Genomic DNA, 21,812 nt, shown 5'->3' on the forward strand with positions numbered 1-21,812 from the left:
AGTTCATCATTTTGCATTTGGCATGTAGTAACCATTGCCCTCAAACGCGTAGCATTTCCATTCAATATGGAGCATTACGCCATAGAAAAATTCAAACATATGCATTCATGTGTTGAAACCAATCAGACCATATCCCCGGCAGAGGTGGATCATTGTTCGACATCTATACAGCATGTTTGCTACAGTTGCTCCTGACAGCATTCAGGATTGATATCCCCCAGAGAGGTTTATTTCCTCACCCGTCCGTTGAAGGAAAGCTTGATTCTCCCCAGTGAGATCCCCAACAAGTGTTTAGCCTTGCCCTGACATATGTAGATGTCATTTTGTGATACTGGTAAGTGTCATGTCAGCACCCGCGTGTGTATTTCTTTGGTGTCGGTAAACACCATTCTTTCGGTGTCGGTAAACATCGAGTCCCACCCAGTCATTCGGTCAATGTCTGGTCGTCTTTCTTCGGTGTCGGTAAACATCGAGTCCTACCCAGTCATCGGTAAATGTCTGGTCTTCTTTTGATGTCGGTAAACATCATCTTTCGATGTTCGTAATACCCTTATTTTCTTTCCCCAAAGAGTCACCTCTCTGTTGGTGTCGATAAGCGATGAATTTTTCCTATTTCGTCCTTGGACGTATAGTTGCATGTTCCCCACAGACCATTTGTTAATGCCTGTTGATTCCCCAGAAGAGTCACCTCTCCGTTGGTGTCGATAAACGATGAGTTTTTCCCGATCGTCCGTTGACGGTTGGTTGTGACAACCTTTCCCCAGTAGTCACCTCTCTGTTGGTGTCGATAAACGATGAATTTTTCCTATACGTCCGTTGACTTATAGTGATATCCTTCCCCTCAAATTCACCTATCCGTTGGTGTCGATAAACGGTGAGTTTTTCCTATCCGTCCGTTGACGTATAGTTGTCCTCCCCTCAGAGTCACCTCTCCGTTGGTGCCGATAAACGATGACTTTTTCCCGATCGTCTGTTGACGGTTGGTTGTGACAACCTTTCCCCGGTAGATTCACCTCTCCGTTGGTGTCGATAAACGTTGAGTTTTTTCCTAGTCGTCCGCTGACGTCTAGTTGTACATTCTATTCCCCAGTCATTCGTTAATGTCTGGTCGTCTTTGTTTGGTGTCGGTAAACATCATCTTTCGATGTCGGTAAACATCGAGTCTCATCCTAGTCATCGGTAAATGTCTGGTAATTCCCAAGCCAGAAATCCCCAGTAGATTCGTCGGTAAACGTCCTATTTGGTTTCCGGTTGCAAAATTATATTCCTTCCCTAGTGAAGCGTTCACCTCTCCGTTGGTGTCGATAAACGTCGAGCTTCTCCCTTTCGTCCGTTAACGTCTGGTCGAGTCTTTCCCAGTCATTCGATAATGTCTGGTCACCTCTCTGTTGGTGTCGATAAACGTCGAGCTTCTCCCTTTCGTTCGTTGACGTCTGGTCGAGTCTTTCCCAGTCATTCGTGGATGACTGGTCACCTCTCCGTTGGTGTCGATAAACGTTGAGTTTTTCCCTCTCGTCCTTTGATGTTTGGTTGTACCCTTTCTTTTGATGAAAATCAAAACCCCAGGAGTCGTCGGTAAAAGTCTTGTCTGGTTGCTTAGCTTTTCCTTGTATTATCCCCTGCGGAGTGCGAGTATCATAAGTCATTCCCCGCAGTGTGCAAATTTCTACGGTTCTTTGGTATTCAATCCCTGTTTACCCTGAAAGTCTGATAGTCGTTGCACCTCAAATTTGCACCTCCCATTTTGTGTATACATTTTCATGTTTAGGTCATTAGCATTGCATTGTCCACTGCATAACATTGCATTGTCCATTGCCTAGTGCAAGTCATCAGTCAAGACTGGTTAGGAGATCCAGTTGTGCAAGCAAGCAAGGGCATTCTCCATGGAAGAAAAGCCCTAGGGTTGGTTCAATGAGTTCATGTGACCTAGGGATCATTTTGAAGTGGTTTGGCCAAAGGTTGGATGTTCAAAGCTCATCAGTCAAGATGCAATTCATCTGAAACCCTAGAAAGTCAACCAAAGTCAACTATCAATTCAATCATGGATTTGAAGGTATGAGATGGTTAGAGAGGCCTCATTCATGTCCATATAAGTCTCATTTGACATTTCAAACATCAACATTGAAGGATTTGAGGTCAGATTAAAGTTTCCAAAAATAGTAAGTGACCTGTAATTTGAAATTGCCAAAAATGGAAAGGTTTTCTCCTCAAGATTACATCATCAAGAAGGCTTCAAATGATATTTTGTCCAACATGAAAGTTGAATATATTGTTCTCCCATTTCCAAAAAGTCCAAGATCATGAATTTCTCATGTATGGTTGAAGAGATATGGATCAATCATGGCCAAGTGAATTTGAACTTCAAACATGCATAACTTTCACACCAAATGTCCAAATGGAGTGGCTCTTTTTGCAACATTTTTCTCTTGATCTCTACTATCCAATTCATGCATCACATACCATGCATTTCCATCACAAAAATATTTGGTTTTCCATTTGAATTTTGGAGGGAATTTTCAAATTCAAAAATTAAGCATTGTTTCCACATTCCAACACTTGCGTAATGCGACACTATCCCAGAGGCATATTTTATTCAGGACAATTTTGAATGTTCAGATTCTTTAGGATGAAAGAGAATCTATGTTTAGCAAGGGGTTTTGTAAAGATGTCAGCCCATTGATGGTCTGTATCAATGAATTTCAACATTACTACCCCTTTCTGGACATAGTCTCTAATGAAATGATGTTTTATTTCTATGTGCTTAGCTCTGGAGTGCAAAATAGGATTCTTGCTTAAACAGATGGGAGCAGTATTGTCACAAAAGATAGGATTGTTACTCTCAAAGATTTGAAGATCCTCTAGTTGATTATTCATCTAGAGCATCTGGGTAGTGCATAATGATGTTGAAATGTATTCCGCTTCTGCAGTAGACAAGGCTATGGTTGATTATCTTTTGCTGGCCCAAGATATCAGATTCTTTCCCAAGAGTTGATAATTTCCAGATGTACTTTTTTGTTCCATTCTATCCCCTGCGTAATCTGCATCACAAAAACCAGATAGTCTATACTCTGATGTTTTCTCATACATCAGGCCCAGGTTAGGAGTTTCTTTCACATATTTGAGTATTCTCTTAACAACTGTTAAATGAGATTCTCTAGGATCTGATTGGAATCTGGAACATAGACAAACACTAAATAGAATATCAGGACGTGTAGAGATAGAGAAGAGAGCCTATCATACCACGATAGAGCTTCTGACAAACCTTTTGACCGACTTCTTCTTTTTCCAGAATGCAAGTTAGATGCATGGGTGTCTTAGCAGGTTTGCACTCCGCCATTTCGAATTTCTTCAGAATGTCTTTTATGTATTTACTTTGATGAACGTAGGTGGCTTCTGAAGCTTGATTGATCTGAATTCCTAGAAAGAACTTTAGTTCTTGCATTAAGCTCATTTCGAATTCTGCCTGCATTAGCTCAGAGAATTCTTGACATACAGAGGAGTTAGTTGAACCAAAAATGATATCATCAACATATATCTGGTATATCATGAGATCATTATTAATGTTTTTACAGAAGAGTGTAGAGTCAACTTTCCCTCTGATAAAATTAAGTTCCAGAAGAAAATTACTTAATCTTTCATACCAAGCTCTGGGAGCTTGTTTTAGTCCATATAAAGATTTCTTAAGTTTAAAAACATGTTCTGGACAATTTGAATTTTCAAAACCTGGAGGTTGATTGACATACACTTCTTCTGATATATACCCATTAAGAAATGCGCTCTTGACATCCATTTGATACAGTTCGATAGAATGATTTACAACAAATGAAACAAGTAAGCGAATAGATTCTAACCTGGCGACTGGGGAAAAGGTTTCATTGTAGTCAATGCCTTCTTGTTGACTGTACCCTTGAGCCAGCAGTCGAGCTTTGTTTCTGACAACTTCTCCTTTCTCATTCAGCTTGTTTCTGAACACCCGTCTGGTTCCAATAATGTGAGTTCCTTTGGGTTTAGGAACAAGATCCCAGACGTCATTCTTTGTGAATTGATCTAGCTCTTCTTGCATCGCTAGAACCCAGTCGTTATCTTGAAGTGCCTCATCACAGGAAGTAGGCTCGATCAGAGATACTAGTCCCAGAGAAGTTTCTTCAGGTACCTTGAAGGTTGACCTAGTTCGAATAGGTTCATCCTTGCTTCCCAGAATCAACTCTTCAGATATGTTGAGGCGACTTTTAGCTTTCTTTGGGATTGCTAGGGATTTAGTTCTTACTGAAGTTTGAGTAGCAGATGCTTCAGGTGCTTTTATCTTCTCATAAGAACCTGCAAGAGTAATCTCCAGATCTGCAAGTTTCTCAACTAGCTTTGACTTTTCAAGGTCAAGCTTATCATCAAATCTGACATGAATTGATTCTTCCATAATTTTGGTTTCTGTATTGTATACTCTGTAGCCTTTAGAGCGTTCTGAGTATCCTAACATAATACCTTTTTGTGCTTTTGAATCAAACTTGTTCAGATGTTCTTTAGTATTCAGAATAAAGCAAGAGCATCCAAAAGGATGAAAATAAGAAATGTTGGGTTTTCTTCCTTTACACAGTTCATAGGGCGTCTTCTCCAGAATAGGTCTTATGGAGATTCTATTCTGAATATAACACGCTGTATTTACTGCTTAAGCCCCAAAGTGCTTAGCCACATTTGTTTCATTGATCATGGTTCTGGCCATCTCTTGGAGTGTCCTATTCTTCCTCTCTACAACTCCATTTTATTGTGGAGTTCTAGGGTAGGAGAAATCATGGGATATTCCATTAGAGTCAAATAATTCCTCAAAAAATTTATTTTCAAATTCTCCACCATGATCACTTCTGACTCTGATGATTTTAGAGTCAAATTCGTTTTTCACTTTGGAACAGAAGCTAGTGAATACAGAGTGAGACTCACTCTTGTGCTTTAAGAATTTTACCCATGTACGACGACTAAAATCATCAACAATAACTAATCCATATTTCTTCCCATTGACTGATGATGTTTTCACAGGACCAAATAAGTCAATGTGAAGAAGTTCCAGAGGCTTAGAGGTAGAAACAATATTTTTCCTTTTAAAAGATGATTTTGAAAACTTTCCTTTCTGACATGCTTCACATAGAGCATCTGAAGAAAACTTCAGCTTGGGTAGACCTCTGACTAACTCGAGTTTATTTAGCTGAGATAACTTTCTCATGCTAATGTGGCCCAAGCGTCTATGCCATACCCATTGCTCTTCATTAACAGACATTAAACATTTTACGTTTTGTTCTTTTAAGTTAGAAAGATTTATTTTATAAATATTTTTTTCCTCTTGCCAGTGAATAAGACATATCCATTGTTTTGATTTATGGCTTTACATGTTTTTTGATTGAAGATTACATCATACCCGTTATCACTTAATTGACTTATTGATAACAAATTATGCATTAATCCTTCTACATAGAGAACATCAAATATAGAGGGAAGAGTACCATTACCAATAGTTCCGGAGCCTCTGATCCTTTCTTTCTGATTTCCTCCGAAGCCTACGAATCCAGCATCTTTAAGTTCCAAGTTTTGGAACATATACTTTCTTTCCGTCATGTGTCGCGAGCATCCAGAGTCCAGGTACCATGACTGATGTTTTAACTCTGCTGCATAAGATATCTGCAACATAAACAATCTTATCCTTTGGTACCCAGAATCTTTTGGGTCATTTGTGATTAGTTTTCCCAGAGTTTCTTAACACTTTGGGTTTTCTAGCATTATTAAAGCGTTGTGCTTGTGTATGTGTATAGTGATAGGAAAATGGAGATTTAGGTTGGTCATTAGTAGAAGTTTTATATTCACTATGATCATATCCAATTCCTCTTCTATTGTTCTAACTGACCCCATAAATCATGGATGCCATTCTGCTCCTCTCTATCCCATTTTTCAGAAACTTTTGAAAACATTTTTCATATTCATAAATTACTCTATTTGAAGTTTGTCGAGCTTGAGACAACGCTTCTTCAAGTTTTGAGCATTTTTTGTTTGTGGAATTTCTTTCTAATATCAAGGTTTGGTTTTCATCTTTTAGTTCTAAAACTGTTATCTCAAGTTTACCACATTCTTCCAGAGTTTCTTCAAGCACCTCTTTTACAACTTTAAATTTTTATTTAAGTTTCTGATATGAGTTTAGAGTTTCAGATAGGCATGATTCTAGGTCAGATCGAGAAAGGTCAGAAAATACCTCTTCAGATTCAGATTCTTCATCTGAAGTATTCTTGGAGGTGGTAGCCATGAGTGCCACATTTTCCTGTTCATCAGAGTCTAATTCTGATGAGTCAGATCCACCGTCGTCCCAGGTAGCCGTCAGTCTCTTTTTGGTTCTGAAGGAATTTTTCTTGAAGTTCTCTTTTCTGGAGCTTTCCTTCTTTAACTTGGGACATTCGTTTCTGTAATGACCTGTTTCTTTACATTCATAACAAGTTACATCTTTGTTAGATTTACCTTTTAAAGCTGGTTCTGATCGATCTCCTTTGGATCTTGGTTTTCTGAAGTTATTATTCCTTTTTCTCCAAAGTTGATTTACTCTTCTAGTTAGAAGGGATAATTCTTCCTCATCGTCAGAGTCTTCCTTTTTAGAGTCATTAATGTCTTCTTCTTCAGCTTGGAAGGCTTTGTTTCTCTCAGATTTGCACCTTTCTGATCTGGACTTTAGTGCTACAAACTTGATCTTCTTCTGAGGTTCATCTTCCTCTAGTTCTATCTCGTGACTTCTGAGTGAACTGACGAGTTCTTCAAGGCTAATGTTGTTCAGATCCTTTGATAGTTTTAAGGCTGTGACCATGGGTCTCCATTTCTTTGGCAAACTTCTGACTATCTTCTTGACGTGGTCCGCAGTTGTATATCCTTTATCTAGCACTTTGAGACCTGCAATTAAAGTTTGGAATCTAGAAAACATTACCTCTACATCTTCATCGTCCTCCATTTTGAAGGCTTCATATTTCTGGATTAGAGCCAGAGCCTTTGTTTCTTTGACTTGAGTGTTTCTTTCATGAGTCATCCTCAGGGAGTCAAGTATTTCTTTAGCTGTTTCCTTGTTGGTGATTTTTTTCATACTCATTGTAGGAAATGGCATTGAGAAGTATCGTTCTGGCTTTGTGATGATTCTTGAATTCACGCTTCTGATCATCTGTCATTTTGCTTCTGGGAATGGCAACTCCAACTTCTGTTACAGGTGGTATGTAACCAATTGTGACAATGTCCCAGAGATCAGTGTCGTAGCCCAGAAAGAAACTTTCAATTTTGTCTTTCCAATAATCGAATTTCTCTCCATCAAAGACTGGAGGTTTAGCATTGTAACTATCTCTTTCATTGGTGTTGGCCATAGTTTTTCTCGTTCTGGATCTCTCTACACTGTTAAGTGTTTGATTAGAAAATCAATAACAGAACCAGGCTCTGATACCAACTGAAGGTGAGAAAAACAAGAAAGGGGGGTTTGAATTGTTTTAGAAAATAAAAGCTTTTTCAGAAATAAGAACACAGAATTTTATACTGGTTCGCTTAGAAAACAAAGCTACTCCAGTCCACCCGACCAAGGTGATTTCGCCTTCAAAAAGGACTTAATCAACTGATCTTGAAAGATTACACAACCAATCGTCTAAGAGAATGATCTCTTAGTCCTCTCAAGTATACAGACTGCGCAGAGTCACTTGAGGAACAAAAATAATTTAGCAAAAAGGATTTGTAATAAAAAGTGATTATAAGAGTAAGCAAGTATTACAACAAAATATTTGAGCAAGAGTTTTTCACGTAAGAGCAGTAGCTCGTGAAAAGAGAGAGAGAGAGAGAGAGAGAGTATAAAATGACTTTTTCTGTGCGTTATTGTTTTTCTCAATGAGGTAGACTGTCCTTTATATAGTAGTGAGAAGGACCGTTGGAGTGATGACAGAATCTTGGTCTTTGATGAGCATTCAATATCATTACTTCTGTGTTTCTTGCTAAAACCATTTTGTCTCCCTGAATAACTTCTTTCTTAAAATACTTCCTTTCCATATTGAGAAATACTTTCCGTTACTTTTTCTGGACTTGGTGAATCTTCACCAGAGTCTTGTTGTATCGGAGTCATTCTTCAGAAGGAGATCATGTCTGAATTCATTAGAGCTTCTCAGAGTACTAGTCTTTCTTGATCATCAGAACTAAGACCAGTAGTTGTTAGAGCTTTTGGTTCTTTTTACTGTCTTGCTTTGGTCAGATTCAGAACTTCTTGGGCGTACTTCTTCCTTAGCAGCGTCTGATCTTCTAGCACTTTGTATCTGATCAGTGTTTGTATCTGATAAAATGATCAGAGTCCTTCGTTGCTGTTCAGAGTCCTGCACACTTAGAAATTTTTTGCTAGGGTGCCATTTTTGGTTTCATCCTTTGTTATCATCAAAATCTTGGAATTCTATTGTAGAACCAATTTTGTTCTTACAATTGCCTGATCAGAGTCTGATATATTTGCTTCCTCATTTCTGGATAGTTTCCTCCTAGCAGGGCTGGTGTTGAAGATGTTTAGTTCCTTCCCCCAACGGAGCAATTGTCTTCTTCTCCTCGGCAGAGATGTTTCTCCAACAGATATGAGGAAATAGGTTGATTATTGAAACGTCTGTTTGGTGGTTGTTCCCCACAGAGTTTCATATATTTCCTTGATAAGTTCCCCAATAGAGTTTCTTCTATGGTGGATCTTATCCGTGCTGAGTTCCCTAGCAGTTGCTTTGTAGCTTCCTAGCTGGGACGTTACCTGATTCTAGTCTGGCGTTGGAGTTTTCGAGGAAGATGTGTCGTTTCCTTCCCCAGCGGAGTTGTTTTGTTTCTTTGTCTTTGCAGCAGAGATGTTCTTTCGGTGGTTAGAAGTGAATGATTGTTTAATGTTTTCCTGTTTGGTGGTTGTTCCCCACATAATTCCACATCACCCCCTGATAAGATCCCCAGTAGAGTTTCTTCTATGACCAATCTTATCCCCATCTCTGCATACTGTTGGAAGATCCCCATCTTTAGTGGTTGTGTCCTTTGGCTGATCCCCAACAACGGTCTCTAACCCCCAATGACTCTGCTTGTTCCCCTAGCAGTAATCTTTATCCCCGACAGCGACTCTGCATGATCCTCAGCAGTGATTGGAGTTTCTCCTGTGGGCCTGGCTTTTCTCTTTTGAGATGTTGTACCAGATGTTTGTCCATTGATTCTTGGACCTGGTTGTGTTAGATATGTCTGTTTGTCAGCATTAATCATACATAAACCACACATATACATGCATAATATTAGCATTCAGATATTCATATTGCATTCTTTGCCATATATCTTTACTTGTTATCTCCTGTTATCGGTGAAATGTTCTTCCCCAAGCAGATGTTTGTGTTTGATCTCTCCATACAGAGTCAACCCCATAGGCATAAAGTGTTTATCTTTCCTTCAAAATTCCCCACCGAGTTATATCCTCGTGGACGATTATTATTTCAGTTTCCTCCCAAAATATGTATTGGGATGGAATTACTCCCTTGAGTTATATCCTCATTGGGTGGAATCTTTGTTTCATTGTGTCTCTCTACTTTTTTCCTAGATTGACTCCTCTTGTTATTTCCCCTATAGTTCCCTATGGCTCAGGTGACCAATTGCTCAGTAAACAGTAATTATTCATTCTCCCCCCAGCGGATGTTGTGGCCTTCTACCCAGTAACCGATAGTTGTAAGTCCTATTTCTGTGGTTTTCTACCTAGTAACTGGTAGTTGTAAACCCCCATTTTGTCCCCTTACAGAGTTAATCCCTGATATTGTTCGTCCTAACCGATGACGGGCACTCTCTTCCTTGGTTTTCTACCCAGTAACCGGTAGATGTAACCCCCTCTTTGTTGGTTATCTTTATCCAATATTCGGTATTGATATTCCTTTAAGTTTTGAGTATATCTCCCAGTAACCGGTGATATATCTCCCGAATCATTGTTGTTGTCAATGTATCCCCAGCGAGTCTTCTTTCATTTACCCTTGTTTGGAAATGATTGTTTCTCCCCTTGGTTGGTCATCATTTTATACCCAGAAGTCGGTATCCCGATGTCTTTTCTTTTCGGTTGATTTATCCTTTATTAACCCAATAACCGGTTGTGGATAATCTTCCATGCGAGCATGTTATCTACGTTCTGACGGTAATAGATAATATATCTCATGCGCTCTTCAATTGAAGTCTATTCTTCCCCAGTTGAGTAAGATTTGTATTTCCTTATGGAATCGAATGTCCATTCTGTAATCGAGTTTGCTTTTCTCAGCCCTCCTTTCGGATGATGAACGTCTTGGAAATATTCCCCAATTCACGCCTGGTTGGTCACCTATTATATGCCCAATAACCGGCATCCCTGGTGTTCCTTCCTTCTGCTCCCTATTATGACTTTTCGTCCCCTGTGGGGTCAGAACTTCTTGAGTTGAAATATACCTTTTAGGTCTTCGTCAGATGTTTTGGATGATTGATATCTCTCACCCTTATATCGGTCTTAGATATTCTTTCTCCCTGAGCATGTTGTTATTTCACCCTTATTCCGGTGTCTTGATCACATGTCTCTCTTTGAGTTTATTTCTCATCAACCCAATCATGTTTGCACAAATATTTTCACAAATACCAACCTACCATACAACATTTGCAAAAAGGGCTCCCTTAGAGTACTAAGGATGTTTTGGGTGCTTAAAACCTTCCCATTGCATAACCAACCCCCTTACCCAGATCTCTGACATTTTTATTAGTTTTTGATTTGATAAAACTTCTCGGTTTTTGTTCGCTTTCTAACCTTTCCTTTGGATAAATAGAAGTGCGGTGGCGACTCAAATTGTATGATTTACTTTAGATTTAGTCAATAAATCTAAAGGTAACGAATACCCAGCTACAGATAGCACCATTGTTATCATAATAGAGACCAATGGGATCCACAATGCTAGGAACTATGCCAAGTTCACTAATGAACTTTTTGATCCAAACAACTTCCTTTGCTGCACTTGAGGCAGCAATATACTCGGCCTCATTTGTAGAATCAACAACTGTATCTTGCTTTGAACTTTTCCAGCTCACATCGCCACCGTTTAAGCAAAACACATAACCAGATTGTGATCTAAAGTCATCCTTATCTGTCTGGAAGCTAGAATCGGTATATCCAATTACAACCAGCTCTTCCTGACCTCCATATATCAAGAATGAGTCCTTAGTCATTCTCAAATACTTAAGGATATTCTTGACAGCTACCCAATGAGCATCACTAGGATCAGATTGGTACCTACTCGTTGCACTCAAAGCATACGAGACATCTGGTCGAGTACATAATATGGCATACATGATGGATCCTATTGCAGATGCATATGGAATCTTATTCATGCGATCCCTTTCTTCCTTAGTTGAAGGGGATTGTGTTTTTGATAGACACAGGCCATGTTGCATAGGTATGAATCCTTTCTTGGAATCATGCATATTAAAGCGTCTCGGCACTTTGTCTATGTATGTACTCTAACTTAGGCCAAGCAGGTTTTGTGATGTATCTCTATAGATTCTGATTCCTAATATATAGTCTGCTTCACCTAGGTCCTTCATAGAAAAGCATTTCCCCAACCAAGACTTTACTTGTTGCAGGGTAGGGACATTGTTTCCAATGAGTAATATGTCATCTACATATAATACCAGGAAAATGATCATGCTCCCACTAACCTTCTTGTAGACACAAGGCTCATCTTCGTTCTTGATGAATCCATATTGTTTTACTATTTCATCAAAACGAAGATTCCAGCTTCTGGAAGCTTGCTTCAATGCATAGATTGATCTTTGTAACTTACATATCTTTTGGGCTTCTTTTGGTATGTCAAATCCTTCAGGCTGTGTCATGTACACATCCTCAAAAAGATTCCCATTAAGGAAATTAGTTTTGACATCCATCTGCCATATTTCATAATCATGATATGCAGCGATAGCAAGTAAAATCCGAACAGATTTAAGCATTGCAACTGGTGAAAAGGTTTCATCATAGTCAACCCCATGAATTTGTTTATATCCTTTTGTAACCAGTCTTTCTTATAAGTATGTACCTTACCATCCATGTCAGTCTTCTTCTTGAAGACCCACTTGCACCTTATAGGGTTAACTCCTACAAGAGGTTCTACCAAGGTCCAAACTTGGTTTGTGTACATGGAATCCATTTCAGATTTCGTGGCTTCTAGCCACTTCTCAGACTCGAAACCGGTTATGGCCTCTTGGTAGGTCACAGGCTCATCTTGATCCATGAGTAATACATCACCTTGATCAGTTATGAGATATCCATATCTCTCAGGTGTAGCACCTCAAATTCCCCCCCCCCCCTCATTCATGCATTCATTTTTAGTTCATTTAGCATTTCCTATTGCATTTCATCATGTCAATCAGGATCAGATCCAAGAAGCTTGAATATCATCCGAGACACTTTGTGGGTTCTATCTGGGTGATCGGTCAACGCAAGGAAAGGACTTGAGTTACTACCAACATGTTCAAATGAGGCCTATTCACCATGCAAAACGCCAAGCTTGAAGAAGCAAAAAAGCAGAGCCTGAGCTGTGATGCTCGCTAGGCGAGCAGCGTGGTTCGCCTAGCGAACCTTGAACTGTCATGCTCGCTAGGCGAGCAAATCCTTCGCTAGGCGAAGCTCACGCATTTTTAAATAGAAAAATATATCAGAAAAATCTTGGACTTGAGCCTCTCTCATTTGAGCCCACAAAGCCACGAAAATCAGGTTATAAATTCTAAAGTTTCAGGGAAAAAGAGAAAAAAAGGAAGCAGAGACAGAGAGTGAGAACTAATTCAGAGACACCTCCGAACACTGAAGGGAACTCATTTTCAAAGAACCAATTCCCTCTCACATAAACCCTAAGATTGTTTTGCAAACTCAAATGGTGCAATTCGATTTCATTCGATCTCTCCAATCAGGTTTGCCCTTATTCCCATTACTCTATGCTTTCAATTTGAATCCTCTGAATGTATGAGGTATCGTTAGGTTTTGCCCACGGGTTTAGATATGCATGAATGTGTAAACAATACCTTGAATGTTTAATCATTTCGTTTCTGAGATGGATGTCGTAGGGTATGGGTTACCGAGATCGGACTGTTATCAATGAAGAACCCAAAACCCACAGGCCTTCGCTAGCTCCTTCGCTAGGCGACCCTGCAGCGAAGCTTCGCTAAGCCTTCGCTAGGCAAAGCAGTGGCGAGCGTGACAGTAATTGATTTTTTCTGTTTGCTCTAATCTGTTTGGTATTCGTCGTGGCATGTTTTCTCTTGATTCCATCCCGTTACTCTAACCTGTTTGTCGAGTTTTTGTGAGGGCTCAAATGAGTCTTGCAGAGATGGCTTGCTTGGTATTCCACTTTATTTGTGGGATACCACCTGGAGGTTTATTCCGATTACCTGTACTGACTCACTTTCTTTGATGGTGCTAGCTTGAGAGATCACCGGGTTTCTTGTTTCGTTAGTTGCTATTACTTCGGATTTTTATCCGTGCGATAGATCTCTTAATCCCTTTATTTTTCCCGCATTTTTACCACTTTCTTAGCTGCAAGACCTCGATAGGAGGCAATGTTTTGTGTGTTTACTTTTGTGCCTAAATACCTCCAAGAAGAGGCACCAGTGTTAAATACCTCCACGGAGAGGCAATTGACGGATAAAAGGGATTAGTAGCCAATCCCCCGTTATTCAGTGTGTCGTTCTTTAAGATCACACTACGTGTCGATACTTCAGAGCAAAAGCCCACGATCTTTTGTCCGGTCAGTCAGTGGAGAGGGTTCCACCCTTTCTGAATCCCCACTTTTTGTCATGAGTTCACCCTGTCCAGGGTTAAGAGCTGTGAGGTCTTATCCTCATTACCCTTTTGATCTGCTCACCCTGACGTTCAGTGTCAGTGGTTAAGAGCCCATTTGACTACTTTCCCATGGCTTGCTTGTCGAGGTTGATATGACCCCTCTTGACTAAATCCCTACCCATGTATGTTTGAGCCCCTTGTTGGCGTGTTTACTTTATGCATGATTGTTTTGTCTGGTGTGATCGTCTCCCCATAGGATTGTTAGGCTTTGTATAGTCTCTCGTCTGCATGTCAATCAAGGTAGCACTGTTCCTTCATCTAGGACTTCCTTTTTGCATGAGCATTCCTAAAGCACAAACAAACCCATTGATTTTTCTTCTCCTAAGAACACGTTTACTCCTTCTACTACAGGCGAGTAAGTCTTCAAAGGTCGAGCATCCGGTAGATTGCGTAGTAACTTCGTTCACCCCAAAACAAACCCCGTAGTTAGTCGAACTACGTTTTGCTCTGATTCTCATTCCAGATGAGATACGTAGGCATAAGATACGACGTCTTACCGAGCACACATCCCTTTAACCCATAGGTAGCCGAGCTACGAAGACTCTAATTCTCATATTCATATGAGATACGTATGTAGTGGATGCGACATCCGTGCGAGCCATTTTCTTTTGACCCCTCTTTTAGTAAATAGTACATTAGATAAACCTACACCCTCTAGACAAGAACAACAAGAGTGGATCCCGTAGAGTACTGAAGATGCGTAGGGGTGCTAATACCTTCCCTTTGCATAACCGGCTCCCGAACCCAAGATTTGGTTGCGAGACCTTGTCTTTTCCTTTCCTCTTTCCAGGTTTACTTCGAGCGTTTCCTTTCCCTCCTTTGGGATAAATAACACACGGTGGTGACTCTTCTGTCATTTCTTTTTTCGCCGGTTGTTTTTTCGCAGGTTGCGACAGCTGGCGACTCTGCTGGGGAATTATTTTCCCTAGTGGGCCTTTCCTAGCGTTTGTTTGTTTATTGCCTATTGTGTGTTATTTATTTATTGCTTTGCATACTTATCTGCTTGCATTGCATCCTATGTGCGCTTTACTGTTTCATGCATACTGTGCTGGCTGTGTATCTGTTTCGCTGTTGGGTGGGAGTCACAAGTGGTAAAAGGCCCAATACACAGGCTATGAGTGAACTTTAGGACACCTAGGAATAGAGTGATTCATGGGAAGTGGGTGGTATGGCGCCACTTAGCGGAACATGGTATCACGAGCAGTTCAGATTCTGATGGGGTATTATCGTTGCATACACCTGGTGTGCATATGATGATATTCTTGAAAGGATTGTTTATCCTGCGTTTCTCTTAACCTTACCCTTGCCTAGATTACACCCGTGAGTGGGGCGGGAATGAATCATTTACAGGTACTGGTGGTGACTTGTTCTGATGGTGACCGTGTCCTGTTGGTGACTTTTGTTTGGTTCTTGTTGGTGACCGTTGGTTCTGAAGTATGGGTTCTAAGTTGATGACTGTGTTCTATGGTTCCCGGTTCCGAATTCATGCTGAAGTTCCGACCAGCCATCGTTTCATCATTTTGCATCATAGCATGTTTATTTTCAAAAAATAATGCATTCAAAAAAAAAGAAAAGGGGGGGGGGGGGTTAACCCGCATATGCATATCATTTTTCAGGTTTATTCATGATAAAACATAGCATACGCATCATACGCATCATACACATATCATTCTTGCATCAGTACATGTGTTCTTGAAGAGGATTTCTCATTCTGGTTCCCGTGCGGAAGAATTGCTGAGTATCGTCCGCACCGTTACGCGACAAGGCAGAATCAATAGAAGACCATGGATCAAGTTCAAGCAGAACTCGCCGAGATGAAGATCCGCATGAATCAGTTCATGGATGTGGTTCAAGGGATGGCTCAGGGACAGCAAGAGCTCAGGCAGATGATACAGAGGAATCCCCCTGCTCAACCAGAGACGGTGACTGATCCACCAGCTGGAGAGGTTAACGGGCCCAATGGACCGGGGCCTATCCCGATCCCACATGGCAACCCTAGTCAACAGCCCGTTCATGACGATCAGGACGATCAATTCCCCCTGCTCCAGGAGGACTTTGGTATGAGTCATGGTATGGACCTTATGTTTCGGAGACTGGAAGAGAGGTTGAAGGCAGTGGAAGGACAGAACCCTTTGGGAGTGGACGTTGCTGACTTGGGATTGGTCCCAGGCGTGAGGGTGCCACCAAAATTCAAGGTCCCAGTCTTTGACAAATACAATGGCAGCTCTTGCCCAAAGATCCATGTGCAAGCCTATTTTCGTAAAATGCTTGCATACTCTGACGATGAAAAGTTGCTTATGTACTTTTTCCAGGATAGCCTAGCTGGGGCATCCTTGGAATGGTATATGAGGCTGGACAGAGCCCACATCCGTTGCTGGAGGGATCTGGCTGAGGCTTTCGTGTAGCAGTATCAGTATAATGCAGACATGGCTCCGGACAGAACTCAACTTCAGAATCTGTCTCTTAAAAGCAATGAGTGCTTCAGGGAATACGCTCAACGCTGGAGGGAGACAACTTCCCGTGTTCAACCTCCTATGATGGAAAAGGAAATGGCTAACATGTTCATGAACACTCTACTCGGACCTTACTTGGAGCGTCTGGTGGGTTGCAATGCCTCCACCTTTGCTGATGTAGTCTCTACCGGAGAGAGGGTGGAGAATTACCTGAAGACATACAGGACCCAGAGTGGAGGGGGATCTTCATCAGGGGTGAAGAAGCCGTTCATTCAGGGACAGAAGAGAAGAGAAGGGGATGCAAGTGCCATATCTTCTTATCAGAACATGGGTAACTGGAGGATTAATTTTCAGAACTATCATCAACAACCGTATGTTGCGGCTGTGACCATTCTGGCTGTAGCACCGCTACAACAACAACAACCATAGCGTCAACCAGTTCAATACCAACAACAACAACCGGGTAACAGACCCGCCTATCAACAGAGGCAAAGGATGATGGACCGGCGTTTCGACACTCTTCCAATGTCGGACGCTTAGCTACTTTCTAGTCTTCAACAACTACAACTGGTGTGGTTACGCACTCTGGCTCCCCCCGTTGGTAGACTTCCAGTGGGTTACGACGCCAACACTAGGTGTAGCTTCCACTCGGGGGCACCTGCCCACAATATTGAGAACTGCAAAGCTTTTAAGCACGTAGTTCAGGACCTCATAGATTCAAAGGCCATCGACCTTGCACCGGCTCCTAATGTCGTCAACAATCCCATGCCCCAGCATGGTGGTGCAAATGTTAATATGATGGAAGGTGAAGCCAAGCCCATTAAGGATGTATTGAAGTTAAAGACTCCGTTGTTGGAGATTAAAGACTGCTTGTTGAAGGCTGATGTTTTCCCCGATTGTGGGAAGGGTTGTGTGGATTGTGCTACTCAGAGTGGAGGTTGTTTGAAGTTGCAGCAGGGTATCCAGGCCTTGCTCGACGAAGGTACCCTCCAGGTTGAAGATTGGTCTGTCAAAGAGTTTGTTAAAGGGGTTGCTGAAGAGGTGTTTGAAGATGCTACTGATGAATTCGCAGATGTTGTTCTTGCCGATTCTGTAATTCATGATGATGTATTTATTTTTTCCAAAGTTGTTGCTGATATCCCGAACAATATGGTTGATTTTGATGCAATTGAACTTGATTCCGATGTTTCGGGTGTTTATGTTTCAATGAATGAGGTTTCTGAGTATGACTATGATGTTGCTACTATCACCATCTTCTACCCAACTAATCAGATCAATGTACCAGAAGCGCAACCAGTGCCACCAGTGCAACCGTCCACTATGACCATCACAACCCCTGATCCTTTACCTTTCACCAGTGAAAGGGCCATTCCTTGGCATTATGGGGGGAATGTGTACACGCACGATCATGGAGTGGAGCAACCATTGAAAATAAAGGAAAAATATGAATCTGAAGTTGAGATAAAAGATCCCGCAGTGGACAATGTTGGTGGAATCAGGCGATTCACCAGGAGTCGTAGACTGTTCTCACCACCCGTTACCCAGGCTGATAATGCTGACGTCGCGGCGGAGGCCAAAGGCAAACAAGCTGTGAATGAGAGTACCTCTGCACCCCAGGATGGTTCAGAGCCTACTTTCTCGAAGGATGTGGGCGAGCTCTTGAGAATTATAAAGAAAAGCGACTACAAGGTAGTCGATCAATTGATTCAGACGTCGTCTAAGATATCTATTCTTTCACTCCTGTTGTGTTCGGAGGCACACAGGGAGGCACTTCTGAAGGTTCTTAATGCTGCTTATGTGCCTCAGGAGATCTCAGTAAACCAGCTAGAAGGGATCGTTGCAAATGTGCATGCAGGTAACGGGTTGGGTTTTACCGATTCTGACTTGACACCAGCTGGACGTAACCATAACAAGGCTTTTCACATCTCGATGGAATGCAAAGACACCGTGTTATCCCATGTTCTGGTGGATACAGGTTCCTCTCTCAACGTGCTACCCAAGAGAGCCCTGTCAAGGTTAGATGTAGAAGGTTTGGTTCTGAAGCCTTCAAATCTTATTATGAGAGCATTCGATGGTTCAAAGAGGTCGGTGTTCGGAGAGGTAGAATTGCCAATCCAGATTGGATCACAAACCTTCAACACTGTCTTCTATGTGATGGATATCAGTCCCTCATACAGTTGCCTGCTGGGTCGTCCTTGGATCCACAATGCTGGGGCAGTCTCTTCAACTTTACATCAGAAGATTAAATTCCCAGTCAATGGAAGGATTATCACAGTCTATGGTGAGGAGGATATTCTGGTCAGTAACTTGTCTACATTCAAGTATGTCGAGGTAGAAGGTGAATTTCATGAGACCCCATGTCAGGCCTTTGAGGCAGTTCAAGTCAAGAACGCAGCTCCAGTGGAAGAAGTTAAAGCGGGTGCCTCTATCTCATCCTTCAAGCAGGCACAAGCCTTGGTAGATTCAGGTGTTGCTCCCGGTTGGGGACGTCTGTTGGAGTTACCAATAAAAGAAGACAAGTTTGGGATTGGGTATCAGCCAGTTTTGACTTCTACAACTTCAGCACTTCTGACTCGTCAGGGGCCGATTACTTTCTCCAGTGCTGGCATCATCCAATATGGCCAGATCTCTACGATCAACGATGAAGAGGGGGATAGTGATTGCGACATCGATAACTGGGTGCGTCCGAGGATCCCGGGTGAAGTCATCAACAATTGGTCTTCCGAAGAGATTATCCAAGTCACTCTTCTTGAAGAGTAATTTTTTTTGTTTATTCATGCATATCCAAGTCTTACGTTCCGCCCAGGGCGTAATGACTCATTGTAGGGCTCATCTATGTGGACACCTGCATTTTTTATCATAAATAAAGGACGTCTTTTTGCATTCAAATATTCTGTTCACTACCTTTCTACTTTTGCAGTTTTCAAAAAAAAAATCAAAAAATATTTTGGCAATGTTTTGTTTAGTTTTCACTTTTTGTTCACACTCATAAGCACATACCATCACTCATGCAGATGCACGTCACCGGATCCTATTGATAACAATTCTGCTACGGCTCACTTCGACTTTGAAAATCCAATCTTTCAAGCTGAAGAAGAGGGTGATGAGGACTGTGAACTCCCTGAAGAACTTGTCAGGTTATTAAAACAGGAAGAAAGGGTCATTCAACCGCATCAAGAGTCTGTTGAAGTGATTAATCTCGGCACCGAGGACGCCAAGAGAGAAATCAAGATAGGGGCTGCTTTGGAAGATAATGTGAAAAAGGGGCTGATTGAATTGCTGCAAGAGTATGTTGACATCTTCGCTTGGTCTTATCAGGACATGTCAGGGCTTGACACAAACATTGTGGTACACCGTTTGCCTCTCAAAGAAGGTTGTCCTCCGGTCAAGCAGAAGCTCAGAAGAACAAGACCAGAGATGGTTGTCAAGATAAAGGAAGAAGTGCAAAAACAGTTGGATGCAGGGTTTCTAGCAGTCACATATTATCCGCCATGGGTTGCAAATATCGTTCCAGTACCTAAGAAGGATCGAAAGGTGCAAATGTGTGTTGACTACTGTGATCTGAACAGAGCTAGTCCTAAAGATGATTTCCCATTACCTCACATCGATGTTTTGGTGGATAACACGACTCAGTTCTCGGTATTCTCCTTCATGGATGGCTTTTCTGGCTACAATCAAATTAAGATGGCACTAAAAGACATGGAGAAGACAACTTTCATAACCCCATGGGGCACCTTCTGCTACAAGGTGATGCCGTTTGGTCTGAAAAATGCTGGGGCAACATATCAACGAGCGATGGTGACTCTTTTCCATGATATGATTCATCATGAAATCGAGGTTTATGTTGATGATATGATTGCCAAATCTCAGACAGAAGAACATTTGGTGAATCTGTAGAAAATGTTTGAGCGTTTGAGAAAATTCAAGCTGAGGCTTAATCCGAATAAGTGTACTTTCGGGGTGAGATCTGGAAAATTGCTGGGTTTCATTGTTAGTGAGAAAGGGATTGAGGTGGATCCGGCCAAAGTGAAAGCGATACAAGAAATTCCTGAGCCAAGAACAAAAGAAACAAGTCAGTGGTTTCTTAGGGAGGTTGAACTACATTGCAAGGTTCATCTCTCACCTAGCAGCCACGTGTGAGCCGATATTCAAATTGTTGAGGAAAGATCAGGCTATCAGGTGGAACGATGATTGTCAAAGGGCTTTCGAGAAGATAAAAGAGTATTTGCAGAATCATCCAATCCTTATGCCTCCAGTCCCAGGGAGACCGCTGATTATGTACTTGACAGTACTTGACAATTCTATGGGTTGCGTTCTCGGTCAACACGACGAGACAGGTAGGAAAGAGCATGCCATCTACTACCTGAGTAAGAAATTCACAGACTGCGAGTCGAGATACTCAATGCTTGAAAAGACATGTTGTGCACTTGCATGGGCTGCTAAGAGATTGAGATAATACATGCTAACTCACACAACCTTATTGATCTCCAAAATGGATCCAGTCAAGTATATATTCGAGAAGCCAGCTCTCAACGGAAGGGTTGCTCGTTGGCAAATGGTACTGACAGAGTACGACATCCAGTATACATCCCAGAAAGCCATCAAAGGGAGTATCCTGTCAGACTATCTTGCTCAACAACCAATTGAAGATTATGAGCCGATGAAGTTTGATTTTCCGGATGAAGACATCATGTTCCTCAAGATGAAAGACTGCAAAGATCCAGTTGTTGAGGAGGGACCTGATCCAGACGAAAAGTGGACTTTAACGTTTGATGGGGCTGCCAACGCTAGAGGAAGTGGAGTTGGTGCTGTCATTACCACTCCGAAAGGTGCCCACATGCCTTTCACCGCTCGTCTGACTTTTGAGTGCACCAATAATGAAGTTGAGTATGAGGCCTGTATCTTGGGTATCAAGCAAGCCATTGATTTGAGAATCAAGACTCTGGACATCTTCGGAGATTCAACTCTAGTGATCAATTAAGTGAATGGTGATTGGAATACTCTCCAGTCTACTCTGGTCCCCTACAGAGACTACACGAGAAGACTGTTGACTTTCTTCACAACAGTAAAGTTGTATCATATACCTCGTGATGAGAACCAGATGGCTGATGCTCTTGCTACCTTATCCTCCATGATCAAGGTGGTTCGGTGGAACCACGTTCCCAGGATTGATGTTATGCGCCTCGATATGGCCGCATATGTGTTTGCTGCTGAACTAGTAGTCGATGACAAGCCCTGGTATCACGACATCGAGTGCTTTCTGAAGAATCAAGAGTACCCTGCAGGGGCATCCAAAAATGACAGAAAGACTTTGAGAAGATTGGCAGGCAGTTTCTTCTTGAACAAAGACGATGTTCTGTATAAGAGGAACTTCGACATGGTTTTGCTCAGATGCGTGGATAGACACGAAGCAGACATGTTAATGCAGGAAGTTCATGAAGGCTCCTTCGGTACTCATGCCTGAGCGGGTTATTACTGGATGACCATGG

Source organism: Lathyrus oleraceus, chromosome 3 (assembly GCF_024323335.1).
Source record: "Lathyrus oleraceus cultivar Zhongwan6 chromosome 3, CAAS_Psat_ZW6_1.0, whole genome shotgun sequence".
In the NCBI taxonomy this organism is placed as follows: domain Eukaryota; kingdom Viridiplantae; phylum Streptophyta; class Magnoliopsida; order Fabales; family Fabaceae; genus Lathyrus; species Lathyrus oleraceus.